Source organism: Dermacentor silvarum, chromosome 1, assembly GCF_013339745.2.
Source record: "Dermacentor silvarum isolate Dsil-2018 chromosome 1, BIME_Dsil_1.4, whole genome shotgun sequence".
NCBI classification, from domain to species: domain Eukaryota; kingdom Metazoa; phylum Arthropoda; class Arachnida; order Ixodida; family Ixodidae; genus Dermacentor; species Dermacentor silvarum.
The window spans coordinates 342,110,778-342,130,973 of record NC_051154.1 but is presented as its reverse complement, the minus strand read 5'-3'; the positions used below and the strand labels follow the sequence as shown (position 1 = coordinate 342,130,973).

Sequence of the window (20,196 nt, the reverse complement as noted above, 5' to 3'; positions counted from 1 at the left end):
TTTGGAACATTACAAGACTATGGTCACTGAAGCTTACGTGTTTAACTATGTAGTTGCTACACAATGCCAAAGTACTACCGGAAATATACGCACGGTCTAATCTAGCGTGGCTTTGAAGCTCAAAGTGCGTAAACTGCACATGATTCCCACGAAGAACATCCCCAACGTCTACAAGCTCACAGGTTTCTGTTAAAGCGCGAAGCTGTAGTGCACTTTTATCACGAACGGGGTTGTTATTAACCGTGTCTTCGGGCATGCATACGCAGTTAAAGTCACCTAGTAACACTACAATTCTATAACACTTTAAGAAAGTACCTACGTAATCAAAAAAGCATTTTCTGGCAGAGAAGGTATTAGGTGCGTATACGCAAATAATGCGTCATTTTTTACCATGCAAAGAAAAATCACAAAGTGCTAATTTGCCGTCTTGTGAAGTTATGACACTTTCTTCAATAATACCAACAGACTTTTTTAAAAAGATGACATCCCCCAGACATTCCAACGGCATGACATACGCAGACATTAATGTTTGCTTTATAATTATCAACCATGCGGTCAGCCTGCTCCTCGCTCTCAATTTTTTATTCTTGTAACGCTAAGATGTCAACGTCATTTTCAGTTAACAGCCGTTTTAACTGGACTTGTCGCTTTCTTTCCGTCAACCCTCTTACGTTAAGCGTACCTATCCGAAACGCTGATGCTGATCTAGAAAACACTGAAAGCGATGATTCAAGCCGACCGCACTGCGATTGATTCATGATTCCCGGACTAGGACTTACAGTCTCTCGCCGCCCTACAAGTGGCCTCGCTGTTTGAGGCGAGGTCAAAGCGTCTTTCTTAGCGTCACACATTGGCGACACTCGCTGCTTGTCCGTCCGTTGTTCAGCCTCTAAGTCGTATTCCGGACAGCATCCCCGCTAACGTGGAGGCACTGTCGGTGCCACTCTTTTGTCTGGCGGCACGTTGGGTTTCACTTTAAACGAACTTCTTCTGACGACTGCCGTCTTCGGGAGTGGCTCACCAGCAGAGGCTTCGTCACTGTTGCCTACGTCTTAAGTCCCTTCCCGCGGTCTATTTGAGATAGCAGAAGTGCCGCTTTTCCCTCCGTCTTTGTCGGCTTCTTCCTTGTTAGGCTCGACCGCATAGGTATCCATCGCGGTCGCAGGAGCACTTGTGTTACCAACGGCTTTGTCGTCTTCTGTTGGTTTTTGTAGGTCGTTGACCTTACCATCCTCACTGTCTTTCGTTTCTCCAGCGTTTTCAAACGAGGGTTCCGTTGATGGCTGGCTGCCAGAACTCGATGGAACCCCGCCCCCACTGGTGGTTTCCTCCGCGTCGACCTGGTCCATGAGGTGCTCGTTCACGGTGTCACTTCTGCCAGTCCCTGTTACGTTAGCGTAACTACGCACGCACTGGGTCTCGTCGTGGCCGTAACGACGACAGAGCCCGCAGCGTGGAACTCGGCACTCGCGCCGTATGTGACCGATGCCGTGGCACCGGAGGCAGAGCGGCGGTCTGCCTGGCACGTGCACTAGTGCATCGTCTTCACCGACGCGGAGCTGATGTGGCAGGTCTTCCACAGTATAGCCAGCCTTCAGGCGCAGAGACACTAGACGCGTGTGCGACCCTTTGTCATTGCAGCCTGCCACACGCCACTTATCCCTCAATATCTCACTAATGGTGCCATAAGGCGCCAGGGCGGTTCTCACGTCTTCGTTCGGAGTGGTGTGCAGAAGCCAGTACAGCTTCATGCTGATGTCTTGGTTGCAAGGGTCTATCACAACACGCCGATGCCCCTTAACGCTGAAGGGTGGGGTTGAGAAAATCTTCTGTTTGCCTTTTCCGTCCTTGAATGTTATCGCCCAGACGTGGTTCATTTGGTAGGCTCCGGGGGCCACAACTTCTGGCATGAGCTGCAGACGGCCTAAATCATCTCGGAAGTGCTCGACTGGGTAGGGCCTTGCTTTTACATCAGCGTGCAAAAAACAGTAGTCGTTACGGTCGTACCTGAAGGCAACTGCGGTATAATCTGATATTCCTGCGTTGTCATATCATTCAACCTGTTTCCGCGACCATGCTGGGCCGCTGTAACCGCCCCTGAGGAGCAAGACATTCCGCGTCCACACCGAACGGTGGCCGGAAGTAGAATCCTCGGCCACGACCAGGGGCGTAGCCAGCAATTTTTTTCAGGGGGCGGGGGTTCACCGGCACGACCGGGGGGGGGGGGGGGGGCGAGCTTCCGCTGTCCTCTACGTCACGTGATCGATAATAGATATCGGTAGTTTAAGCAGACTCTATACATGTATGTCACAGACATGAGACCACCCCCCCCCCCCTCGCGTGTGCGTGTGCTTGTGAAGAAATTCAGTAAAAAGTAAAGTAAGCTCAGTAAATATAGTAAGTAGGACAGGTACAGTGGGCGTTTGGAGCAACGGTCTCTCATCGCGCCACTGAATGGACCACTCTTCGAAAACGCACCATTGAGATGACCCATGCAATCGGGGAAGACATCATTAATTGTTAATTTCCGTTAAGCGTAGATGGCGTCGTCCTCGTCGGGGCGAAGTGCGTTTCACAAGTCAAGGACGGCTATACGCGTGAAAATGCACGTGTGACCAGGCTATACCTACTCCCATAGCAATAGCTTGTTCGCTGCGTCTTTGCGCTAGAAAACTTAAATACGCGCAAAAACGCGTAAGGCTTTTTTTTTCGAAGCTTTCGTCGCCCTGCTCTCTCGTACAAGAGGGTTGCATTTCCTGCGGCAAGTGCATGGGCCGCTGTGTCTTCCACTGTGTGCGAGCGTGCAGCAGTCATTTGCCTTTTCGTCAACAGATTCAGAATTGTACAGAATATTTCACCACACAGCATAGATATGGCATGTGTACGCATTTTAAGTAGTGCGTGCAACTCATTTCTACTTCACTTACGCCGGTGCAAACAGGAAGCGGCCTTGTACCTCACAGAATCTCGACTGATTGGTGTACTAGTGATGCAGGAATGAACTTTGGTCTTGTTCAGTGCATAGTGCACATAATCAATTTCTCAGGACGCGTGAACTCCGACGAGAACTGTCAGTGCCTGCAACAAGAGTTTACTTACGCTGTACTGCGCACAGCAGTAATTCATGCTTGTCGGCTGTCTGTTTCGTGCATTCTGTTGCGAGTCGGTGGCATTTAATTGCTGTCATCAACCCCTTCGTGTGTACATTGCTGGTTTGGGATTCCACAACAAAACAGCAACTACCAGCCTTCCGTAATTGCTGGTTTGGGATTCAAGAACACAACAGTAATTACCAGCCTTCCGTAGGGGCGCAATCGCAAACAAGAGAAGTTTCTCGCGCAGACTAAGCCTGCGTTCACACTTGGGAAGCGGCAAGCGGGCGGAAAGGCCAAACCGGGCGCAAAGGCCAAAGCGCCCGGAAAATTTTTTCCGCGCCTGTCCAAGTTGTTCACATTTGTTTTGCTACCGCCGCGGCCGCCGCTGCCGTTTTCGTCCAGATCCATCTCGTCTGCGTACGTTTGTCGGCGTGATGGCGTTCATTATCGCATTATTTCGAGCGGTATGTTCATTCTTAACCCACGTACCGTCATCAAAAGTGATCATTTTACGCAACTTCGCGTGTCATCTGCGACCTTCGGTAAATTCCTCGTTGGCGATCCGTAATTCTCCTCACACGGGCGTGGTAGCGCTCAGTCACAGGTTGGTGCCTAGGCGTGATAATATTTCTTTAATAGCTTTTATTTGCAAGTTGTAATAACATTTCATTTTCGTATTGTCGGCGCCTCCAGGACACCAAAGGGGCAACGGGAACACCACAGCTAAAACCCGGGCTGGCCCTTGTGTTGGGGCTCGCCAAAGCCTGCGCGTCCTACGTGAGACCTACGCTCCCAATCTATCGTCGCGACGAGAAAAGCACCCCGCGACTTCTGCAACATACCGTACACGTGCGAGGAGAATTATGGAGCGCCAACGAGGAATCTGCCTAACTAGCGTCTGCCATGGAAGTGGAAGAAGAAATGGCTTTTATACTTCTACCTACTTGTTTTCTAGAAATGGACAATCAATAAATGGAAGACGCGGACACCTCGGAAACGGCGGTAGTGGGTTCGCCTGGCTTAAGCGCGAGAAGTTGGGTCACGCCAAGGCTTCGTTGCCGCACCTCCGGTCGCGCGACGTTGAATACTATCGCGAGTATTGCTGACAGTACGTTTTAGTGCCACTCTTGTCGTAGAGCAAGGGCTGGTTCTTGATCGCGTCGATCAGCATTACAGCCTACACTTTTGGTGCCATGTTCAATTTTACGACCGGTTGTTTACATGCTAGTGTAGCTTCCAGTGAAACAGAACTACTTTACGCCGCGTTTCTGCTTCGCCATGGCGAAAAAATCGGCCCGAGACCGATTTGGCTCGCAGCCTGTTTTTCTGCCTATTTTGCCGCCTAGGCGGGCGGATTTTTGCGAGATTTTGCCGCTTTCGACAGCTTCGAGACCAAGTGTGAACGTAGCCTAAGATCCCGCGCGAGCGCGGCCTAACCGGCACCTAGCTGAAGGGAAGCGGCGGAAATGTATACCGGAGATTTCGACCACCTGGAGTCTTTAACGTGCACCTAAATCTAAGTAAACGGGCCTCGAGCGTTTTCGCCATCATCTAAAATGCGGCTGCCGCATTCGTTGCTCAGAATGCGGCCGCCAAATTCTCGCCCAAAAGTTCACAGAGTTTCAAAGCCTTGACGAACCCCGTTACAGTTTTTTCCATATGCAGACATGATTCGCTGTAAATTATACCAACCCAAACGGAAGCGCCCAGGAATGAAATTGTGATAGTAGCACCGGTTTCATGCATTATGTCTGCGCGAAACAACGAGAACAAAAGGTGGGTAAGTGGGGTGGGGGGGGCGGAAAAAATTTCGGGGGGGGGGGTTTGAACCCCCCAACCCCCCCCCCCCCTGGCTATGTCCCTGGCCACGACTGCACACACGTGCGACAGTGCTTCTGCGCCACAATTACACGCCTTCACGAAGGCATTCCAGAAAAAAAAGCTACCACTACACAGCCGACAGGATTCGAACCTGTGCGGGGAACCCCAATGGATTTCGAATCCATCATAATGAAACTTTTGCGCACACAACACGAAACCACAACGAAGAAGTACACAAGGACCTTGTGTACTTCTTCGTTGTGGTTTCGTGTTGTGTGCGCAAAAGTTTCATTATGATGCCAAACCAACTAGCCCGCCTATCCGTTTTAGTGTCGAATCCATCGCCTTAACCACTCGGCCAGGACTGCGCACACGTGCGCCAGCGCTTCTGCGCCACAATTACACGCCTTCACGAAGGCATTCCAGAAAAAAAAAAACTACTACTACGCAGCCGACAGGATTCGAACCTGTGCGGGGAGACCCCAATGGATTTCTAGTCCATCGCCTTAACCACTCGGCCACGACTGCTTTTTTTTAATTACCGGCTTGCCACTTAGAAACACACAACTCATACGGACAAGGCTACCATTATAATAAAAGACACGTGTGCATTTTCATGGCTGGAGTGGGAAGTTAAAATGGCCTCAGAGAAGCCAGCTTATCAAGAACAGGTAACCAATCCGGTGGGTCTCTGGATTTTGAGAGCATCTCGTATGTACACGCAGTGTTCAATGAAGTTTTGCACTACCGATCGTGGGTTTATATCCGCATTCCTGACCGCCATCCTCGTTTCCATACACTGTGCTAGCACAACAGCATTAGCATGTCACATGGCCGTCCTCTGTATCTACACATGGCAAAAATCGGATACCAAAGGGTGATACTGGCAACTCCTTGACTGTCCGCTGAAGAATGTCCCACAGGAAAACAGCATCGTGACAGTCCAGAAAGATGTGCTCTATCGTTTCGGTCTTTGGCATATCAAACAGTGCAATCCCCATAGAACAAAGATACCTTTACTTTCAAGCCACGGTTTCACAGGGTGCGTGCCTGTGTGCAGTTGGAAAAAAAAGTTTTTGATGACGCTCTTACTGGCATTTTCCGAACTTGTTTTAAAACGTCACGTTCTCGTCCTAGTTGATAAATTAGTGGTTAAACGGTATTGGCAAAAATACATCGACTAGATCTTTGTGTAATCGTTTACGCGCAACTTTACCCAGGTATTCTAAGCAAAATCGCGGCTTCAGTACTTGATAAGCTGAGACAATTTCGCGCCAAAAGCTGCTCAATGTTCCCCGTGTCTCTGCGTTTGACGACACAATGTATTCCGGAATATGATAACACAGTGTAACGTGTATAACAGTACGCAAGAAAATATCTCTTTGGTCTCGCAAAAAAGAAAAACCTTGAAACAATTTGTTTCAAAAACAAATGACACAGACCAAGTCCTCTGTTTCGCACGGAAAAGAACAAGTTTGACCGACTGGTGCGTTCCCATGTGGAATACCATATAGAGGTCGCAAACACTCTATGTAATTTCTGAAAACAAATTCTGCTCATGCTAAACACATGAACTACATAAAACACTTTTGCAACAAAAAAATACATTACAGACTGTTGCGCCTTAAAACAGAAGAGTTATGCCCTCCCCATTTTTCAGACTGGTCCTTCCTGCCTGTCTGTCTCTCTTGCCCAGTATTCTATAGTATTTCTATAATGCTGAAGAGGCACCCCCAAGTAACTAGGAGGAATACTTGCCCATCGCATATTTGCATACGCCTCTGGCGCTTCCCCCCAATTTCCGTGCCAAATGCCAAGAGATTTATCCCAGCTAATGGCACTTCCGGTAGCACTGCAGAATGCTGTAGCTTCTTTAACAGCTTCTTTAATGCTCTCCTTGTCTCTGCAGAATATGGCGATGTCATCTGCATATGCCAGTATCTTCACTTCACTGGTCTAATAGGAATAACCATGTACCATTTCATTTCTTAGAATTTTTAAACATAAGGGTTCCAAATAAAGTGCAAAAAGAAGAGACGAGCACGCGCACCCTTGTTTTATACCTGAAAGCACTGGAACGTTCTCACTTAAGGTGTTGTTGATTATAAGGATTACGGCGCACTCTTCATACACCATTTTGATGCCTTCAGTGATGAGGCTTCCTACATTACAATGTTCTAATACTAACTGTAATATGTCATGATTAACCCTGTCAAATGCTTTCTGAAGATCCAGTTGTAACATAACTATGTTTGCACGATTTATGTGGCAGCATTCTAGGATAGTTGTAGCGGGGTGTATATTTGTGTAAATTGTCCTTCCGTTGATGCCACATGTCTGGCGACGTAGTACGAGGTGTGTGATAACGCTCTGCAATCTCGTGCCTAGCACATTCGTAAAAATTTTATAGTCTACATTCGTAAGGTTTATTGGTCGATAGGCCTGAACAGCCATCAATTTCCTGAGATCATCTGATTTTAGAATTAGTACTACATGGCATTTTTTAAACGATAAAGGTGCCCTTTTTTGATCATAGCACTCACTTATCACGCGGTGTAACGCTTGTGCCAGTTCTTTCTTGATGGTTTTGCAAATGGCAGCCCCTAGTCCATCAGGCCCCGGTGCCTTGCCGGTGCTTAGTTCATCAATGGCCTGTTCTACCTCATGCAGACTAATTGGCCATTCAAGCGTTTCTCTCACTTCATCGTATAGCCTTGACGTGAGCGATAGAAATAATTTCGAAAAGCTACTGTATCATTTATTTTAGGGCTTAGCAGTCTTTGATAACACTCAACAAACGCTTTCTTTATCAATTCGTCATCATGAGTCGCTTCGTTTTTATATCTTATTTCTTTTATCTCTTTTTTTTACTGCTTGCCTTTTTTCTTCACCGAGTGCCCGCTTAGTAGGCCTTAGTCGTTAAAACGAACCATAGTTTTTAAACTCGTGTTCTGACCATCGCCCCACGATATTTATTCTCATGGATCACTTCAAGTTTACTTTTCAGGGGTGCTATGCAGGATGCCCCGAGTTTGGCGAAACTCGGGATCTGCACGAGCTCTGGCGACGCCCCAAGATGAAAGAACTAATGGTAACAAGACAAAGTTTGTCCGTCGGCACACCTCCAGTTCATTGGTTTATCTAGATTCACTCTGGGTGGCCATCATCCCTTGGGCGTTGCCATATGGGCGGTCGACAAACTGAGGCTCACGTGATCATACGGTCGGTGCATGGTCGTACCTTCTTTCACTTGTCTGTCGTTCCACCGAGTGCATTAGAGGCACAAGCAAGTTATCAAATAAATGCATTTAGTGCAATGATATTAGTCACATTACCGTAGGGTATAGGTGTTTTAATGTTTACAATTGTACACTGAATGTGTATTTGACTAATTTGTAGTTTATTCGTTTCGCGTTATACCACGAGGGCACGCTCACCATCCTCTTTCTTCCTCTGGATTGGATTGGCGCGGCTCGCTAGGTGCTTGCGCTAGCATTTCCGAGCACAGATTGGTGTGCGCTTGGTTTTCGCCTGGGCTCTGAAGAGATCGCTCGTTGCTCTTTCGCTTTCCTCTAGATTTAATTGGTGCGGCTCCCTACGTGCTTGCGCTCCCATTTCCGAGCACAGATGGGTGTGCGCCTGATTTTTACACTGGGCTTTGAACAGATCGCTCGTGCTCGCGCTAAAGTAGGCTTCGAGACGAAGGGAGCGTCGGTTAGCGCAGAAGTGGTTTGCCGCGCGCTTACCGTGTAAGCACTCAGGAATGTCGGAAAACACTCATGCAAGGATAAAAAAACTACGCTTTATTTTCTTTACATTGTGACGCACCTTCATACTGACTAGCGCCGAGCGATGGCTTCTAACAACCGCAGGAAAGAGTCTTTATACTGGGTAGCCCCAGCGATCTGTGGCTTCTAACAAACGCAAGAAAGGGTCTTTGCAGCGTACGTGGCCGTTGTGTACGTGACCACATTCATCCCAGGCGGCACCTCCAGCATCAGTGCAGTTACTCTGTACCCCCTGCTGACGAGGTGGCGCTTCACTTTTTGACAATAACTTTCCATTTTTCGCGTGTGAACGCCCGTGTTGGTTTCCACAAAGTGCACGCTGTGGTTTACTGTCTCCCAATGCAGATTAAGGCATAGCCCCGTTAGCATCCCCTGAATTTGGGATCAGTTGTATGCGGCCAATTCGTCACTATGAATAATGGTCCCCGGTTGAACATTGGCTGCAATAGTGGCGCCTAGCGTCGCCGCCTTTCGTCGGTAGACATTGAAAAGTAGCAACACCCCTCAGGTCAAGCAGACCATGCCCAAGACCCATGGGCCACCATCTTTAACACCACCGTAGTTTTGGCGGCTCGGCGGAACGTTGTCGCCCGTCATTAGGCGGCCTCGATTGCACTTTTGCTCGCCGCGAAGAAGGCACTCGTCAATTTGCGCTGTCTTCCCGGGGCACCGAGTGGAGCTCGCGCCAGCAGCTCGTCCCTCGCGACCTTACCGGGGTAGCTCCTCCAGTCGGCGATGGCGTGCTCCGATAGAGGAAACAAGTCTATGGTCTCATTCAACATCCATATGTCTACGCTTTTGCTCACGCAGTACGTGAGCCAAATCATTTGCCGCCTGGAGAGGTCGTCGTTCGGACGGCCGAGGTGGTCCGTGTTGGCGCAGTAACTTCCTTCGCCTCTCTGCCCGTGCCGTGCAGCGGTACCGTGTACCTGCTAAAAGTGATTTCGGCACAAAAACTGATTTCGGCACCGGAAGGCAGCCCGGCGTCCATTCTGAGTCTTCCAATATAATGTGACTACTTCGCCTGCGCAGGTTGGTTGGTCCGGGTTGAACCCCAGGTGCTCGCAGGTGCTCCAGTATCCGATGACGACGCCGGACCTGGCCTGGGGCTGGGGCGCGGTGGACGAGCTTGCTTGAAACAGGGAGAGAGCCGAAGCGATCGCACGAACTATTCCTCCGCAGCCTAGTCACACCAGTCTACGCTGGGAAAGCATAATTTGCCCGCCACCCTATCTCCGCAGACGACGGCCTTCGCCTAACTCGTCACACAGCCAGCGCACTCACGTTTTGGAAAGGCAAAAATGACGCTGAAACTCTACGTCGGACATGTAGGTGAACGGGTCGAGATGGTCATATTGACGCTTGCTGCCGCTGGATGCGATTACACAGGCTACTGCTGCCGCCACCATGTTCCCGAGTTCAACTCGACGGGGGTTTCGCGATGTACGAGTTTGGCCCGAGTTCGCGTGTCAATCAAAACCATATGTCACGCCCTGCGCGAGGCATGTAACTCTTGTGCGCGCCCCCGCCACGGTTGGGCCACGCCCAACTTATTTTCCGGCAACAGCGACGTGGTGCGGAACTGAGAGGCATCAACAATCTTGACCGCCGACAGAAAATACGCACAGCACACTGTCATCGGTGATGCACTGTAACTGAGAACCACTATCAAAAACAAAGCGGCGACTTTCGCTGGCTCATGCATCTATCTTCTTAGGCTGTGATAGCCCCACAACATGGTTCATTGTCTGCATTGTAGCGACGTAGCGCACAGCAAATAATTATCGGAACGACACTGTAGCTGCTTGCAAGGCGTCGATGCGCCGTGGTAGATGACGATGCTGAGCAGTGCGTAGTGTTTTCCAACGTAAAGGTATCGCAGCTGTTGTTTGAGATGGCTGCTCTGTCATCGGTGGTGTATCGGATCTGCAGTGTCGCAAACACGGTCAGCGCCGAGAAACGCTCGCTTTTTTAAACCCAGTGCGATGGCATTTCTTCATCACAAGCACGGAACACTAAATAGTTGCAACCCCTTCCTACGTTCGAAGTTTCATTTCCTAACTGCACACAGGAGCCATCACCCGCCAAAATGCGATTGCTGCGCTGTCGTTACTATATCTATCTGCGATCGCTGTTAGCTCAGCAGCAGAGACAATCGGCAAGCACATTGGAGAGAACAACTCTGCGTATACATGCGAACAGATGCACCTTCACTGGGCAAGCGATGACAAGCGATAAATTGTGTCACTGGGCAGCGCGCTCTTCTTTGCAATGCATCGGGGAGGCTTCGCGCACGCAGATAAACTGGTGCACTTTCACTGTGCTGCGTCACTACGGACCCTAGAATACCGCACAGCCCTTTGCTGTGACAACCGTTGCTCCGTCGTTCAGTTGGTAAAGCGGCGGCCTTAATAGCCGCCTCAGAGAAGCACCTGCGGTGAACAACCATGCCGTAGCGCTGCGTTGACATTCCCCGAATAGTCAGGGAATGGAAAGATCACTGTCATGACTGACTTTATCAATGATTAGAGTGCCTCGATGCGCGCGGGCATCAAGGCACCCTATCAAGGCTTAAAGTCCCTATATAAGAAAAGTACCCGCCATCTACTCTTTCCTCCGCCGCTTCCTCTCCGAAAGCGCTTGCTTTTTTCTTTACTTTTTGCTTGCGAAAGCCAAGTCGACGGTGGCGCACCTAGAAAGTCCACGTTGAAGTTTTCAAGCCGGGCGCGCGCCGCCGCCGCCGCCGGCGACTGCGGCTGCGCAGAGGACTTTCAACATGGCTCTGAGGCGGAAAAAAAGAATATATAAGAAGTGAAAAGCGCGCGCAATCATCGTCCAATCGGAGATACAGGAGAGAGAGAAGAGGCGTTTATCAAAGGATGGCAGTACTTTCTTATATAGGGATTTTAATCAAGGATAGCACTGCAGTGCCCCTGGCGACTGCTCACCGTATGAACTCCCTCGTGCGTGCGATGCTCTAAAATGTATCCGCTTGTAAGGTTTCGCCTCACTGTCGCCACTCGCGGCAAAAAAGTGCAAAATTTAATAATTCGCTCGATCTCTGTCATCAAACATTATGGCATTCCAAACGAAAAACAGATACTTCAAGAAATAAAGTGTTTCTTATTTTATTTGTTGTATTTGAACGTAATCGATTGAGGGAAAGTGTAGGCGCAACAATGCACCGCATGTGCCCTGTTCGCATTCGACGGAGGATAGAAAGATAATGCTCGAAAGAGGAGGCACGCCCTAAACGCGCCCTAGAAAGGCGTGGCAGGTGGCTCACGGCAAGTGTGCCGATAAACAGCGGTACAGTCACGGTATTGCTAAATGGTGATAATACGTTGATAAAATACGCGGCGCTGGCGCGTTTTGCTGCGCAGTCTTCTGTGCTTGAAGCACGGAATCACTGTGCCGCGCAGGGTGCGCTCATGTTGTCATACGCGGCTTTATCTCGACATTTCTTTTTGCCTGCTGTTCTTGCACGTTCCTTGCTATTTCCGTTCACTGACTGCCATCGAGCAAACTCGGGTGAAACTCGTACGAACGAGAAACTCGGCGCATCCTGCATAGCACCCCAGGTCACGTATTTCCTTGCTAAAGTGTCCAGGGTTAGTACTCTCAACATAGTCATAAAATCTAACGCGCTCTTCAGTTCTTTCTCTTGCTGTTTTTCATTGGTACGCAGCACGCAAGCTCGTTCAATCGCGGCAACCTTTACATCGTTTTTAAATTGTTCTCAAAGCATTGTGAAATTAGAAGTTTCAACCGAAGATATTCCATGAATCTTCTCCTTCATTTCTCAAAGAAAATTTCATCCAACAATTTATCGTTCAATTTCCACAAATTCCAACTGAATCTTGCCACTTTTGTTTTGGTTCCTACTGTGGCTGTCACCAAGCAGTCATCACTAAACGTGACGTTCTTTACTCTGTACGTAGCAAGATGCGGTGTGATTTAAGCAGAAACATAAGCGATCAAGTCTAGCGTGACATACACCTTGATAGTGCGTATACTGCACGTGCTTGTCGCCATCAAAAATGGAACCAACGTCGTCTAGTTTAAACTCGTTTACAAGCGCGTTTAACAGTGACGCACTTTTATCGCGATAGGTCAATCTGCTTGCTCGATCTTGCGGTCTACACAACAGTTAAAGTCCCCAAATAATATAATGTTTCTTCCGTACGTCATGCAGGCTTTCAGGTTTCCTATGTATTCTTCGCGTTCGTGAATCTTATTCGGCGCAAAAACACATATTGCTCGCCAGAGGAGGCCGCAGAAACTAAAGTCGATGACTAGTAGCCTACCGTTATCAGTAGACGTGACAGTTTGCACCACAATATCAGTGCATTTTCCAACAAGTATTATGCAACCCGCGGAAGTTCCTCTGGCGTGAGACACACATACATTATACCTATTCCTGAAAGGCTCGACCATTCTGTTTGTTTGTTCTTCGCTTTCTACTTTGGTTTCCTGCACTGCCATTATGTCTATATCTTCTAACAAAAGCCGGCTTATCTGGCACTGCCTTCTGCGGGATGCCAAACCCCTCACATTTAACGTCCCTACACAAAGGGGAACTGTCAGATTAACGGCCATGTTTAGATTAGGCATACAGACAGAATGGTACTCACGTCTGGGCAGGCAATAAATGCAAAAAACAGTACGCGGCACAATCTACATGTCCGCTAGGGCAGGTCTTGCACTCAGGGCACGCTGTCTCGGCACAGTCCGTTCCCCGCTAACACGGGGACGGTGTTGAAGTCGTCCGCCTGTCAGGCGCCACGTTCAGCTTCGGTTTGAAGCCGGGTCGCCTTGTTATAGACGTCTTCGGCGAAGGCTCGCCGCTGCTCGATCTTTCCGGTGTCTCTTCATATCCGTCGGTGACCTCGCGAGGTCTCTTTGCAGCTGTTTTGGCGGCTGCTATCATTTCGACATCCTCAGAATCCTCCGTCCCGTCTTTCGTGGTCGACTCCGACGTGCTCGCTGATGGCGCGCCCTTTGTACCGGTCATATTTTCTTCGGTATTGGGTTTCCCAGACAGCGCGCTCTTTGCCTCAACAGTCTGGCCGCTACTGGAGCCCTTGGTTTCCTCCGGTGTTGGAGACGCTTCGGGGTGCGTGCCATCTACCGCCTGCTGTTCGCTCTCTACTCGGAAGCCGCATCAGCGTCAGCGTGGTCCATTATCTGTTCAGCCATTTCGTCGCCTTTAACTGGGCTATAACCGCAGCATACGACCTCACGCACTCTTGTTCTTCGTGGCCGTAGTGGCGGCAAAGTGCACAGCGTGGTATGCGGCACTCGTGCTGGATATGTCCAGCTCCATGGCACCGGAGGCATAACGGGGTCTTCCTGGAACATGCACGAGCGCTAAGTTCTCCGCGACGCGCACCTGGTGAGGCAAGTCTTCAACTGTCACGCCAGGTTTTGGCTGGAGTGTCACCAAACGGGTGGTGGACCCTTTGTGATCGCATCCCTGTTCTCGCCGCTTTTCTCGCGTGACATTTGTAAACTTTCTGTAAGGGGCTAAGGCTGCACGAACCTCGTCGTCATGAACGAAGTGCAACAGCCAATAAAGCTTCAGCCTGATGCCTTGGTTGCAGGGATCAAAAACGATGCAGGTTGGTCTTTCACGATGAAAGATTCCGCCGCTAGCACCTTTTTCTTCGCAGCCTCATCACGGAAGGTCACCGCCCATACGTGGTTCACTTGGAAAGCGCCAAGGACCACCACTTCCGGCAGCAGTGCAAGACGCGCGATAGCATCTCGAAAGTGCTCGACCCAATACGGCCTGGTCTTACCGTCAGCGTGCAAAATACAGTGCACAAAACTGAAGTACCTGAAGGCAGATGAGGCAAAACAACGTGGTGTTCCGGGTAAGGCTTATCCGTACACCTGGTACCACGGCCGAGGGCCGCTGTAACCGCTCCTACGGAGCAAGGCATTCTGCGTCCGTTCACTGCGGTGACCGGAAGTAGAATGATCGGCCACGACTGCGCACACGTGGGCAGCACTTCTGCGCCACAACTATACGCCTTCACGAAGGGCGTCCCAGAAAAAAAGCTACCACTACGGAGCCGGCAGGATTCAAACCTGTGCTGGGAGACCCCAATGGATTTCTAGTCCATCGCTTTAACCACTCGGCCACGACTGTTTTTTTCTTTATTGCCTGTTTACATCATACAGAAGGGAACAGCACAAAAGGTTTCACAACTTTTTGAAAGGGATCAAATCATCAAACAGTCCCACCCAATCAGGAGGCTGTGGCCTGTGCACGGTAAGTCTCTCGCATATACGCTAGAAGTTCAATAAAACTTTCCCTTACAGGGTGAGGGTCAATGTCGGCATGTCTTACCGCCATTCTAGTTTTCCCATGTACTATGGAGGCTCAGAACCATTATCATGTCGTAAGGAATGTCACCGTAATTCTCAACTGGTAAGTATCGGATTCCATGTGGCGTAATCGGCAGTTGCTTTTTAATATTTCGCTGAAGGATTTGCAAATGAAATATTGGATCCCAGCATTCGATAAATACATGTTCCACTGTTTCTGTTTTTTTTGCATAATATGCAGTTGATTATTCACGGTACAAAGATTCCTTTGTCTTGTAGCCACGTTTTTACAGTTGAAGTGTTTGTATGGAGCTTGCAAAAGAACGGTTTTACATGCGGTCTTATCGGCATTCCTTTACCTCGTTTTAAGACGTCTTGTCCAGAACCTCCAGTGTATACAGGGTATTTCAGCGAACACTTTCAAGCTTTATTTAAGGTTGCCTGTGGCTGATAGCCCAATTCTAGTTAATGAGCTGGTCTACTCGAAGAGGCGGACATTACTGACATAGAAAATTGAATTGCTAATCGAATAACTAACAAAAATTCATAATTAAGTATTGAACCAATTACCTGATGGCCCATATTGCAATTTACAAATTGCAATATGGGCCGTTGAGTTGGCAAGGCGGATCCACTTGAAAATAATTCTCGGGATGACACCAGTTTCGAGATATTAATTCCCGAATTTTGCGGAGAAATACATTTACGTTCAAGTTAATTTGTGCTTCAATGCTTCAAGCGACGTTTTGTTAAGAAACCAACTGGAACGCCAATGCATTTCTCCGCAGAGTTCAGGAATTATTATCTCGAAACTTGATTCATCCCGAGAATTCATTCCAAGTGGATCTGCCTTGCAAACTCTACGGCTACAATTTGTAAATTGAAATATTGGCCATCAGGTAATCAGTTAAAAATTTAATTAGTGAATTTTTGTTAATTATCAGATTATGCATTTCAATTTCGTGTGCAAGTAATGTACGCCTCATCGAGTAGACCAGCTCATGAACTACAATTGTGCTATGTGCCACAGGCAACCTTTAAGAATTTTGAAAGTGTTCGCTGAAACACCCTGTATGTTTCTGTACAAGGGAACAGGTAATAACATCCAATAAATCTTTGTACAGGTTTATCCTTTTCACTGTACTCAAATATTCAAAAGAAAAACGCACCTTAAGTATGCGAAATGCAACAACTTCGTGCCTGTAACCTCTTTTACCGCGTAACGCAGTCTTAATTGTACAAACAATGAATTCCGGTAGTGCATTGTGCAGGCTAACTTGCATAACCGTGCACAAGAATGGGTCACACTAATCCCTTAAAAACATAAAACGTCACACAATTTGTTTGATAAAGAGGTGCGACAGACCAAGCCCACTTTTTTAACGGACAAAACAGGTTAGTGCGACTAGTTCTCTCCCAACTCCCTCCCTGTGAATATTTTGTACGTTAGCCCGGGACATGAACAAAACTTGCATCACGTACCATAACTTGGCGACTAAAATAGATTACAAGTAGTCGCTCGTGCAAACATTGACAGATTTCGACCCTGCCACCCTAGTATCTTATCTTTCACCCGCTCTGTTTCTTTCCAATACTGTTCGGTATCATCATAACATTGTAGAGGGGCACCAAAGTACGTTGTTGGCATTGCTGTCCATTGTACGCCAGCGAATAATTCAGGCTTTTCGCTCCACTCGCCATGCCAAAACCACATAGTCTTCTCCCAATTAATCTTACATCCGGCTTCCTTACAAAAACTACAAGTCAGCCTAACCACTTATTTGATGCTTTCATGATCCTGACAAAAGACAGCAATATCATCAGCGTATGCGAGTACCTTGACTTCTGTCGCTTCAAGCATAAAACCGCGAACTCTTTGGCTATTAATTAGGCTCAAGCTTACATTGTCAAACGCTTTCTCCAAGTCCCGTTGCAGCACTGCAACCCCGTAGGAGAAGGCACCGCAGCATTCTAGTACACACCGAGCTACATGCGTATTTTTGGAAATTGTTCGGCCCTTGATTCCACATGTTTGATGTGGTCCCACCAGCTGTGTTACGACACTTTGAAGTCTTTTCGCTAGCACTTTTGTAAATATTTTGTAGTCACAGTTTGTAAGGCTTATTGGTCTGTAAGATTTTACTGACAACAGTTTAACCGGGTCTTCGCACGTAGGGATTAGCATTATATGAGATGTTCGGAAAGATGGTGATATTCGCTGTGTTGCATACATTTCCTTGAAAACACTATGCAGTAATTGGCTGAGCTGATGTTTGAAAGCCGCGTAGAAGGCCGCTCCTAACCATCAGGCCCGGGAGCTTTTCCTGCACCCAGTCCATAGATGGCATCTTCAATTTCTCGTAATGTAATTGGAAATTCAAGGTTCGCTTTAATGTCATCTTCTAAACGTGGCATAGGATTAAGGAAGTCTCGCTGAAACCCTTCTTCTAGTTGTTTCTTGTTTCCAAGCAGTTCGCGATAATAAACTACGAATGCTCGCTCTATCAGGGTAGTTTCGGATGTTTCTTCATTTTGATATATGATTCTTCTATTTCTTTTTTGTCGCGTATCTTTTTGTCACTTAACGCCCGTTTAGTGGGCGCTTCCCCATTCCACAATCTTTCCGCCCGCACTCGTACCATAGCTCCCTTATATCGTTCATGGTTGATAAGTTCTAGCTTACTTTTTTATTTCTTTTATCTGCTTCATGCAAGATCCCGCATTCTCACACTCTGTACGCAAGAAAAATTCTAGTTGGCTAGTTAATTTTTTTTCTTCTTGCTTTTCCTTGCGTCGCAACAAAGTTGCCCTTTCGATCGCTTTCATTTTAACGTCTGTTTTGTGAATCAGCTTTCAATTCTGGTCTGCGCGGTCGATGAGGAAATAATTATCTTTATATCACTCACAAAAGCTTATCATCAAGCAGTTTCGCATTACTAGACTATGGTCACAAAAAGATACGTGTTAATTTCATAACTTTGACACAGTAGCACAAGCTGTAATGCAACATACCCTCGGTCTAATCACGCGTGACTTTGACCTTGATAGTGCGTATAAACGGATGTTTTCCCCGTCGATAAAAGGCTAGCAACATCTTCCAAATCATAATCGTTTACAAGCACGTTTGAAACTGCGCGCTTGTATCTTTACGTTGCTGTTTTTTGGCGCGATCTACTGGTCTGCACACACAATTAAATCTCCAATCAAATTACGTATCGCTCACATTCAGGTATGTCTAGCTGTTCAAAAAACGTCTATGGCACATTCACATTGGGAGCACACACACATACGCGCACTTAAAGGGGGCAGCAGAAACAATCAAGTATATAGAAATCGGCCAGTTCACCATATAGTTACTTGTTACTCTCAATACCAACACTGCTACGAATGAAGACGTACAGCCTCTCGGAGTGCCAAACGCATGACGTACGCACCCCTTATACTGCGCTCTAAATGGCTGCACCATGCGGTCCGTCTGTGCCTGGCCTTCCACCTTTGTTTCTTGCACTGCTACTATATCTAAATTATTTTCTTGGAAAAGCCGGCTTACTTGGTATTGGCGTCTCCGGCTTGCCAAACCGCGAACGTTTAAAGTGCCTAGACGAAGGGGCTTCGTAAGGTTAAGTGCCATGGTTAAACCGAAACAGGTGGACCGCATGGAATTTACCTCGATATTTTGCGCTGGTATTCGGTTGACTCGTTGCTGCGATGGGCAACGTCGCGTCCCGCAAGCAGTTCGCGGGTCTACAGAGCTGTGGTTCAGCTGCTAGGTGCCTTGAAGCCATGGTGGGTGCTTTGAAATCCTAACTGGGCGAATCGCTGGGCTGTGCGTTGTCCCTCGTTACGAGGGCATAGTTCCCTCCATTTTCCGGTCTGGATGGACGGTTGGCTTCGGTTTGAAGCTCGGTCGTTGGCTCGTTTGAAGGCCAGCCTTAATGACTGTTTTGGTGGGTGGTTCGTCACCGCTGCTTACACTGGGCTTTTTCCACTTCGTTGCCTGCTTCGTCGCGCGCTCTCTTGGCAGAAGCGCCAGATTCAACTTCCATGACGTGCGCGTCGGCTTGCGCTTACACAGCCAACACTGCTTCCACTACTTTGCCTTTGTCCTTCTCCCGCGTTTCCTTGGTCAAAGAGACTTCGCTTGTCTGGGGTGTGGTGTTGTTAGGCCTGCACAACTAGGAATTTAAGTTGCAGCGTTTAGAAAAAGCATAATCTTGAGCTCGGCTTTGCCGATCGCGAGTGAACTAACAGTACAATCAATTAAATTCGTGTGTTTTACGTGCCAAAAGCACGATATCATTATGAGGCACGCTGTAACGGACGGTCCCCGGAATAAATTTGACCACCGGGGTTCTTTAACGTGCACAAAATCAAAGTACATGGTAAGAACTGTATTCTTGCATTTCGCCCCCATAGAAATACGGCCGCCGTGGCCGGGAATCGAGCTCGCGTCGTCGAGCTTAGTGGCGCTACACGTATGCATTTACTGCTAAGCTAACACGGCGGATGTCATTGTACGATTCAACTACGCGACACGTCTAAACAAACAGCCATGCGCTAAATACAGGCACATTACTATTGCGTTTTTATCGAGCGGCCGTGATATTGCACGCGAAAGCGAAAGTACGTCACTTACTTGACTCGGCGCACGTGGTTATCCACGCTGTCGTCTGTCCTCGTGCCACTTCCCCGGAATTCTGTAGGACTTCACGGTCGGCTTTCGACCTTTCGAGGCTGTTGTGGCAATCAATAACACAGGAGTATTGCGTGCCACCTTTCCTGGTTGATGAGGTCACGCTCACCGTTGCGAAAAGAACGCGCACGGTCGCTCGCGCCGTAGAGAACACGGGCGCGCGCTGGCCCAGCGGCGACCTTCGACACTTCAATCCTTCTTGCCAGTGAGCAATCGGCGCTGGTGCCGCGCGGGCAAACTTTAGGTTGCCTCGTCTATATAGTACTTATATATAGTACCGTATAGTAATATAGTACCGTATAGTACTTATACGTGAACCTTTACACCATGCTTCCGGTCTCCTCCTCGCTGTCTACCTTGGTTTCTTGCACGGCTGAAACGTCGAGGTCTTGGTCGACTAGTAACCGGTACACCTGACTGTTTCCTTTTGGCGGCCAGACCTTGAACGTTTAGCGTAACGAGGCTA

The 20,196-nt window shown here is 48.3% G+C and overlaps 1 non-coding gene across 1 annotated transcript; it reads right to left on the bottom strand.

The window, feature by feature from the left end:
• Positions 1–5,362: 5,362 nt before the first annotated feature.
• Positions 5,363–5,444, bottom strand: Trnas-aga (transfer RNA serine (anticodon AGA)). The gene has a single exon. It is a non-coding gene; the product is annotated as a tRNA-Ser (tRNA).
• Between the last annotated feature and the right edge of the window lie 14,752 nt (positions 5,445–20,196).